The sequence below is a fragment of the Nymphaea colorata genome, chromosome 1 (genome assembly GCF_008831285.2).
Source record: "Nymphaea colorata isolate Beijing-Zhang1983 chromosome 1, ASM883128v2, whole genome shotgun sequence".
In the NCBI taxonomy this organism is placed as follows: domain Eukaryota; kingdom Viridiplantae; phylum Streptophyta; class Magnoliopsida; order Nymphaeales; family Nymphaeaceae; genus Nymphaea; species Nymphaea colorata.
Genome location: NC_045138.2, coordinates 22,332,708 through 22,342,490, shown reverse-complemented (window position 1 = coordinate 22,342,490; position 9,783 = coordinate 22,332,708). Strand labels below are relative to the sequence as shown.

At 45.2% G+C, this 9,783-nt stretch overlaps 1 pseudogene; it reads left to right on the top strand.

Annotated features, from left to right (window-relative positions):
* The first annotated feature begins 5,322 nt into the window (after positions 1–5,322).
* LOC116265478 (L-type lectin-domain containing receptor kinase SIT2-like) lies at positions 5,323–7,552 on the top strand (annotated as a pseudogene).
* Positions 7,553–9,783: the final 2,231 nt, after the last annotated feature.

Genomic DNA, 9,783 nt, shown 5'->3' with positions numbered 1-9,783 from the left:
GCAAGGGCCATAGACCGCAGTAACCAAGACCGGCCCATTTGGCCAGAGTCCGCTAAGAGAAGCAGAGATAGAGTACCTACCGACATGCACAACAGCCCCCGTAAGGGGTGGAGACCAAGCCAGCAGGACGTAGCCAACAGCTCTACAAGCTGGAAGGAACCCAAAGGACGGCTGACGCAACAAAGTACGAACACAAGCGTGAGAGATGACAGACAACTTGGTCTCAACCACGATTAGCACCGAAGGTCCGTGCTGACGGATCCAAGAAGAGAGATATCTACGCTGATAACGGGCACTAAGGCCCCGTACATTCCAACATGCAACCCTCATGGGGAAACCATGTGAAGCGACGCACGCCTGGCCGCCCTGGCGGCACCAGGAGGGAAGATGGAGGCTGCGGAAGCCCCAATCCTATGCAATTCCCGCCGCAACCTGGCCAGGCTGGAATGGGAGACCGGTGCCACAGCGGCAACAAAAGAGGAATGCAACAAATCAAGTTGCTCCGACGAAAGAGAGACCTTAAGAGCGTCAAACGCATCCGGGAAGGAGATGCCTAACTCAGCATCCAACAAGGGGGCAACCTATCGGGCAAGGAGTGACAAACCACTGGTATAGTGGTGGGACCAGGCAACTGAACAGGGGAGGACGAGGGGCAGAGGTGGATGCAAACTCAGACCGCAGGGCGGGGGAAAAAAAGCCAACACAAGGGATGCGGGGAGGGCAGGGCTAACAGGTGGGAGGTGCAAGTAGGCAGGGTTTTGAGGAGAGCCGCGACTGAGTCTAGGGAGCAGAATATGCAGGGAAGTCAAGCCGGAGCTAAAGCTACTGTCAAAAGAAACAGAAGAAACCCAAAGCAGATAGGCGAAGGAGGAGATCCTGGGTGTAAGGGGGGCATAGGGGGGCCAGACCAATGTAAAGAGCAACGTACAGGCAACAGGGGGAGAAAGGCTGACTGGGGGTGCCGAGACGCCAAAGGCCAAGACAACGCAGGCCGCAGTCGAACAAGAGCGAGCAACAACAGCAACCTCACGGGGGCGACCCCCTGCCGATGGGCGGGCAGTCGAAAGTGACGATGCATCCCGAGGTGGACTTGCGTGAAGCCCCAGCTCGCAAAGCAGGAAAAGGAAAGGGCAAGCAGGGTACCTCATGGGAGCACGGCGGAGAGCAGGCTAGACTCCTACGTTGAGGAGAGGCTGGCGCCCACGGTGAGGGAAGCAAGCGCGGAAGCTGTGAAGGCGGTAGCTCTACCACCAAAGAGCACTGTTGCGGCGGATCACTTGCACTGTAGATCTATGGAACCTGTACCGAAAAAGGCGGACCCCGCGTACCTGGACAAGCGGGCCCAGGCCAAGGAAGTCTGATAGAACCAAAGAACATATAGCTCTCATCCGAAGAGGGTGACCGTTGAACAATTGGCAGAGGAACCTGGACCCAGAAGGAAGAAGTGACCGCTGCAAAACCATGTCGTCGAGCAAAAAGGCGACGATCATTCTGACAAGCAGGAAAACGACATCGGGAACACCTGACGGCCCGGCGGCCGTTCAAGGAAGCACACCTCTGACACCACCACTGGCCCCATCTGATGCATATAGAAGCGAGAGACTGAAGAAGGTGACGAAGCCTGGAAACATGCCGAGAAGAGGAGACACACCAAGGTGAGGGGGCTGGCCTACCAACGGAGACCACCTTGGGGAGCCGCGGCCGCAAGGAACAATCACCCTTCTGCAAAAGAAGAAAACAACAATGCGCGGGCAGGAGGAAAGCCTAGAGGAGTCTGCGATCGTCTCTCAGCTGAAGTGAGCCGGCGAAAACACAATTGAAGATAGTAGACTGCCAACTGAAAGACAATGCCCTAGCTTGACGGACCCCCTCAGGTGAGCAAAGAAAACTGATCGCCGCACGACAAAGCAAGCGATTAAGAGGGATGGGGTTACCCAGCCTGATACCACAATGACTAGGACCCCCACCCCAAGCCCCCGGGGGCAGTCGCAAAGGTGGGGGAGGAGGAAGGGCTGCCATGACACCACCCACATGCAAGAGTAAAACGGGCTACGCACCGAAAAAGGGCCTGTTTCTCACAGGCGATCCAACAAACAGGTACTGCGCAGCTCACTCTAGGCATAGGGAGAGACGACCCACAGCTCCAGCACGCCCCAAGCGACAAAGAGGGAAAGGGGAGCTGCATTGCGCGTGGAGAGGAGCAGCGCTGGGTGGCAAGGGGGTGCGGGAGGGCGCCGGTCTTGCTCGGGGAGAGGAGCTGCTCAGGGTGCCAAGGGGGGTGCGGGAGGATGCCAGTCGGGTGTGCGGGAGGATGCTGGTCGAGTGCTGCTCAGAGCGCTGAACAGGCGGGAAGCGCCCGAATGACCCTGCTGAGGGCGAGCATGGTGGCGACGAGACAGGGGCGGCCTCGTCTGTCTCCCTTTTCTGGTGGCTCTGCTCCGCCTTCCCGCTTGCCCAACCTCACTCCGCGTGTGGACGAAAGACCGAGAGACAGAGAGAGCGAAAAGTTTCTGGAGAGTGGACGGGAAGATCGAGAGACAGAGAGACTGCTCTCGCCCCTCAATATCACACATGGGAAGATCACTCAGGAGAGTGGATGCTGAGGAAGAGAAGCCACTGAGATGGTTGTGTGTTGCGTAGACGAAGACCTGCTGCGAGCGAGAGCGGTGGACAGGGAGAGGAGTGGTGGACAAAGAGAGAGAGAGAGAGAGAGAGCACCTAAAGGATTGAGATAGAGGGGGAGAGAGAGAGAGAGAGAGAGAGAGAGAGTCGAACCTGCCATAACCAGAAATACACAATTATGACCAAATAAAACTCCATTGTACTTATAGGTGACAAAAGTCTAGAATGTTGGTTCCTATGATAAACAATTCATTTCCAAGTGTTGTATTTTCATGGTCGACTTACATACCTATCAGGATCTTTTCCATGACAAGCCATTTCTAAGTTTTCAACTATTTTCACCACAAAAACAACAACGAGCACCTTACCTGATGCAAATGCCTATATTCTTAATTCCACAAGCATGAAAGCATAAAGTGATTTCCTTTCTGCGGATTACATCAAAAGATTCACATTTTCATACTCATCTTACTATATTTTTGTTGCAAAATTTACTGCCATTTTTGCTAAAACATCTGATTAATCAATGACTATACATAATACATTTCCATTAAATCTCTTGTTTCCTGTAGTGTGTCGAGCTTAAACTCAACTCGCTCAACTCTTTTATGTTAAGCATGACTTGTTTTTTCTTTTTTTAACTTGTTTAAATCATTTAGTTGCTACTTGTTTATCTATCTTTTTCATTATAGTTCAACATTTATTGTGTAGTTGAACCGAGTTAAGTTTAAACAAGTCTAGTTCTGACAATTCAAACTCGACTCGTTTAACATTTCAAACATACATTTAGACGCGAGATCAGAGTTTTGACGAAAGAGTTCGAGTAAGTTGGAGCTGGCTCACCTCGTTGTGCAGCCCTATCTGAAAGAACCAGCCAATCACTGAACATTCAATCATAACAGAATTTATTATCCATTTTTTATGTGAGAGATTCTTTTCTATGAGCAAATATAAAAGTCAACGTGACCTCCAAATGATTAAGGCCTTCATTTATCTCTGTTTTGCCCTTTTTTCTTTTGCTTTGATATCCTGCTTACCTCATTAATTTTATTATAACCATTGGCACAGCTCTTTACACACTCTCTCTCTCTCAAAAAGGATATAGCTTAGCGGGTCGAGCACGAAGCGCATATTGGGTACATCTCTTATTGGATTCACATTGCTGCTACTCTCCTAATAGCACTGATAACACTAAGAGTCGACCTACGTGGTGTTATTTAGTGGTTTTGGGACAGGGTTGTCAGTTCTCTCTCTCTCTCTCTCTCTCTCTCTCTCTCTCTCTCTTTTTTGTAGCTAGAGTTCATTGTCAAGTCTGGTGAAGACAAGGAAATTTCGAGCAAGAAAATTAACGTCTACGGTCTACCATTAATCGTGGCTGGACCAAATGTAGTTGAGCTGTCCTATCTATGCACGGCAACATCGCCATGCATTTATGTAACAAATTGGATCCATGTGTAAAATATACATATAAATGACTCACCAAGACTTGAAGGTAAATAGCTTAACCATTCTCACTCCCCCCTCGGGTTCCTGAACCTCGATCATTTGCAATGCAATGGTAAATTATTTTTTTCGAAGGTGAAGGATATGCAACCAAAGGGGCAGGTGCACGCAATATATGCAAAGTAGGTCAGGTTCTAGCTAGCTAGGGCGAAGATTGGCTAGATAAGCTAGTTAGTATAAAGGGCGTTTGAGGGCTCAATGACCAGAATACCCCGTTCAGTATAAAGGGCAGTCTTATCTAGAAATTTTGCTTGACGTGTGCAACTTATACTTCTCCAAAAAAAAAAAATTAGGGCTAAAATGCATTTTTCAAGATCTTACACGAGTCAAATGATACAAAATTTTATTTTCTCAAAACTTAAGGGGGGCCATGGCTGGCCCCTACCACCCGATTCCTATTTAGCATTTGTTTCCATACTTATTTTAAAGATAAAAATTACTTTAAACTAATTAAGATTTTAAAAGTATAAGAAAGGTAATGTAAAATTCTGATCAGTTCATCTCATTATTTTTACAGATATATATGAGCACTTACAGGTAAAAATTACCAGCTGATTATTTTTTTGGGCAAGCAGAATAAGTATTTCATCGGTAACAGTTCGACAAAGCTGAAGCTCCCGCAGTCGCCCATCCCGTAAGATACCAGGTTTTAGATCCCAACCCCCCCACAGGTGAAAGGAGTTAATGTGGTTTTAACGTATGATTCAGTAGACAACCCATCTGTGGACGTAGTTATAGCGTTGTCGAAGACGACTGGGCCCACCATTTGCAGGCAACCAATTCGATCGAAACGCAGTTATTGATCGTGTTGACCAAGTCGCGCATGGGCTTGCTGTGGATCCATCCATTGAAGGCTTTGTTTCTACCGCGGCAAAGCAAAGTATTGAAGAACAAATCAACAAGAAACCTGATTGTTATAGTTGTAGGGATAAATGTTCGAGTTACCATCGAATTTTTGTAATGGTTTTATAAGATAATAAAAAAACAACCTTTTATTTCTTGAAAGATTAACTTTCCGACTGTTAAAATTAAGTTAAATAACAAAGCTTAAATATGAAAAAAAATGTGAAATTTTGATATTCACATATTTTAATCATGTTTTGTTTTAATTGCTGGTTGCATCACTTATTATTGACAGTTGCCGACAATGGCTTCAACTATATATTTTGCTTTACGATTTAGTGCTCTCCTGCTTTTGAGATCAAAGGAAGCAGCTGTAGCTCATGTGAAACAAGCTTACAAGATTCAAGTTCTTGTGAGGCTTTTCTTTGATGGCAGGCTCGATTGGAACTCGGTTCTTCAGCACCAATCTGCTTATTCTGCACGCTGTTCTCTCCGTCTCCGTGCTTGCAACTTCGGATAGAAACTCCTTCATCTGCGATGGCTTTCGTGAATGCAACCTTCATTTAACCGATTCTTCAGTGATCAACGCCGAAGGAGCTCTGCCACTGACCAACAAATCAGAATCCACAAAGGGTTACAAGGTTCATGCTTTCTATCCTCATACTTTTCAATTCATCAACCCATCTTCTTCGGGAAAAGTCTTTTCCTTCAGTACACAATTCGTTTTCCAAATTGTTTCGAACTGCTCACAATGTGGTTGTTGTGGTCTTGCTTTCACAATTTCTCCATCTCCTGAACTACCAAATGCTGCCGCCGGAAACAATCTAGGCCTCTTCAACAAGGATAACGATGGGAAATCCCAAAACATATCTTTGCGGTGGAATTCGATACTTCTCGTGGACGTGGGGAGCAGGACATTGATAACAATCATGTTGGTGTTGACATCAATAGCATAGTCTCCAATGTCTTTGAAACTGCAGCTTACTACATCAATGAAACATCAAAAGGCGGATCGAATTGCAAAGTGGCGACCCTATTCAGAGCTGGATAGATTATGATGGCAGCAAAAGATCGGTCAGCATCACCATCGCTCCCTTAACACATCCTCTGAAGCCTAACCGATCCTTAATAACGTATAATGTCGATCTGTTCCCAGTTCTTAAAGAATCTATGTATGTTGGATTCTCTTCGAGCACAATCACGCTTCAAAGCGAACACTATATCTTAGCGTGGAGTTTCGCAATCAACAGAGAAGCTCCACCTCTGGATCTCTCACGACTCCCCTCATTGACTGATCATGCACGAAAAAAGATGGCATCTCGTCTCTTGCCATACTCTTCGACATTAGCACTCTTTCTTCTCACTGTTATATGCATCGGCAGTTACGCGCTGTATAAGAATTGGAAGCTTACTCCAGAGAGAGTAGAAGAATGGGAATTGAAGTACCCTCATAGATTTTCCTATAAGGAGCTGTACAAAGCAACCAATGGCTTCCAGGATAAGGAGCTGCTAGGAAGAGGCGGCTTTGGTAGCGTATATAAGGGAGTTCTGCCGAGCACCAGAGTGGAAGTAGCAGTCAAGAGGGCGTCCAATGGTTCAAAACAGGGAATAAGGGAGTTTGTGGCAGAGGTGTCAAGCTTGGGGAGGTTGAGGCATAAGAACTTGGTTCAGTTGCAAGGGTGGTGCAGGCACGGAGCAGACCTGCTGTTCGTGTATGATTTCGTGGTAAATGGCAGCCTAGATACCTTCCTTTTCCATGATCAGAAGAGAGTTCTCAGTTGGGAAGAGAGATTCAAGATTCTCAAGGGCATTGCTTCTGGTTTGCTCTATTTGCATGAAGGGTGCGATCAGGTGATTGTACACAGAGACATAAAAGCAAGCAATGTCTTGTTGGACGCTGAAATGAACAGCAAGGTCGGGGACTTTGGGCTTGCAAGACTCTATGAGGATGAGACCAACACCCACACCACTCATCTTGCTGGCACACTAGGGTACATAGCACCTGAGTTTTCATGGACTGGTAAGGCTACCACAAGCTCCGACGTCTTCTCCTTTGGTGTATTGCTTCTTGAAGTAGCCTGCGGGAGGCGGCCTATTGATTTTGCGAGATCAGCAGGAGATGTTGTACTAATGGATTGGGTAGATGCTTGCTGGAAGAATGGAATGATATTGCGTGCTATGGATCCAAGGCTTGACTTGAGGTATGTGATGGAAGAGGCAGAGTTGGTACTCAAGCTTGGTGTGCTTTGCTCTAGAAGAGAACCAGAAGCAAGGCCAAGCATGATGCAGGTGGTTCAATACCTGAATGGAGATGCATCCATTGATGAGTATGTTGCTAATAAAATGGGCGCCCTTGAGTGTGATCTGAACGATGATCACCTAATACTACCATATTCCCCGTTTGAGAAGTCATCATCTCTCTCAACTTCTTTCAACTAGTTGTTGTATTGCTGTTAGATCTGAGCTCTCATGCTGTAACTTGATTCCTAACCATGTGTTTGAAAAGTGGCAGTTTCACGTAATTGGCGTCCTATGAATTTCAGCACTGTTAACAGTAGTTAAATCTTTCTGTTTTCTGTTGTTTTTTCCTTCTTCTTTTTTTGGTGTGTGTGTGGATGCAGAATCATCTAATTTTGATATTGGCTTCTCTAGATTTCACTATAATTGTTAGAACGTACTCATGCAAGTGTTGATTAATTTAGTAATATTTTTCCGGACAACGTCTGCGTGGGGGTTAGGCCCTTGGGATTGTATGTAACAAAAAATGGGGTTCAAAGGAACCTATCTCATGGATACAGTTTCACTAAGTGGTCTCCAACTAAAGTTTGGACATCTGGAACACTCATCAAAACGTGAACGGCTTCAGGCGCTGGGTAATCTTAACTCTACTCAACGGGTTCGCTTGATCTGCTTGCAGGTCTGATCTCCAAACCAGGCCGCAGCCTACCTGCAGCAGTTGTCTTTTCCACTCTCCATTGTTAGCCCTTTCTACAATGGCGCCTCATCAGGCCTGAGTACAGAGTACCTTCAGATCTGAAAGAGGCATCCCGTCGCGCTTCAGCATACAGGAAATTCCCAGATTCACTCTTAACTAGTCCAGCCACCCTAATTTTGAATCTACCTTCCGTGTGGCTTTGGAAATAAGAGTTTTATGTATGCTCAGTACATAAAGAACATCTTTGATTTAAACTTGGGATTCTCGTTTAAACATTACTTGTCCCAAAGATGGTCAAAGCAACACTATTGCCAACCGTAACTTTGTTCGAAGTACCAGAATATTCATCTTGGCCTTTAGGTTTGAATCATCAATCGGCAATCATGTGGCGGGATGCGCCTGTGTCCAAGTACTAGGCAAAATAATATGATATTGTAACCAGAGATCAGGTGGCGAAAGCGTTAGGTATACATTGACAAGCTGTGTGGTTAACGCGACACAAAATTAACGAACAAGGGGCCCTTGTTGAAACCATCAACTGCTTGATTTTGATGCTACTTAGAAGAATTTCCACTTTGAATGTTACCACTAGAGTTGAATCGGTCGTTGACTCGTTGTAGTTTGGACGTTAACTACTATTGAAAGGCCCACAACCTCGCCCATGGTTGCTTTTTGTTGAAGGAAAGTCATTCTGGTGTGATTTTGTGATTTCCAAATCTCTTATGTTGCCTGGTTTGTCGTATCCTATTATTTTGGGATATTTTCTTTCTTTGGAAGTTTTCCTTTTTTGGTGGTCAATGTTGATCCATCACATTTGCTTTTACATTCATTGTACAAGGTGAGACGGAATTAATTGAATGGAAGATCTGAATAGCAAGTTGTTGCTTTTGTCGTGGATGTAGGCCTTGTGGCTGAGCCACTTTACTTCGTGCTATTGTTTTCTTTCTTTAGTTTTCTCTATTCTTCTTCACAACATCGTATCAGAGCTATAAGGCACAAATGTATCCCATTTCTTCTGGAGCTTGCTACTCTCTGCAATGGCAGAACCGATTAGCATCGTGGAGAAGATTGCCATGGAGGAGCAAACAAATCCAGTAAATAAGATCACACCTGTGCTTTTAAATGTACCAAATTATTTGTTTTGTTCTAGGTCAGCAATTCTCTATCTCAGTGGCAGATCCAAGCTAGAATATGTGACAAGTGATCTCCCAATGCCCAGTGAGAAAGGCTCAACACACAAAGAATGTTGTTCAAATAATTATCTAATAATTATTTCATGGCTGAATAATTCAATGGAACCAAAGATCTCCCAAGGTCTTTTCTTTGTTGAAATGGCAGCTCAGATTTGGAAGAAATGTAAGGATCTATACACGAGAAAAACATCACAGCCCGTACTTTTCATCTATCTCAAAGTCTCAGAAACTCTAAGAAAGAAAATCAGTCCTTCGGTGAACACCGGGTGCGATGCAAGGTATGTGGGATGGACTCTGTTATGTTGTTAATATATCTAAAAATCTAAGATTTAGAAGGAGAGTTTGTGAGCAACAAAAAACATTTGAATAGCTTGCTATTCTTGGGCCTGAATATGAAACAACTGGGAGTCAGATTCTCATGTTCCATGAGTCACCATCATTATCTATTGTTTTTCCATGTTAATGAGAGTGGAATCCAGCAAAAAGGTCATGAACCTCTCAAGTCTGAACAACCCATTTTGATATTGAACCTAGTGAGAAAGTTGCATTTTATGCCATGAACGAAGGAGGAGATATCAACAAAGGGAGAGCTCATCCCAAGTGCTTCTACACCCATTGTAAGAAACAGGGACACACGCGTCAACAATATTGGGGCATCTATGGGAAGCCGTCAAATATGAATAAGGC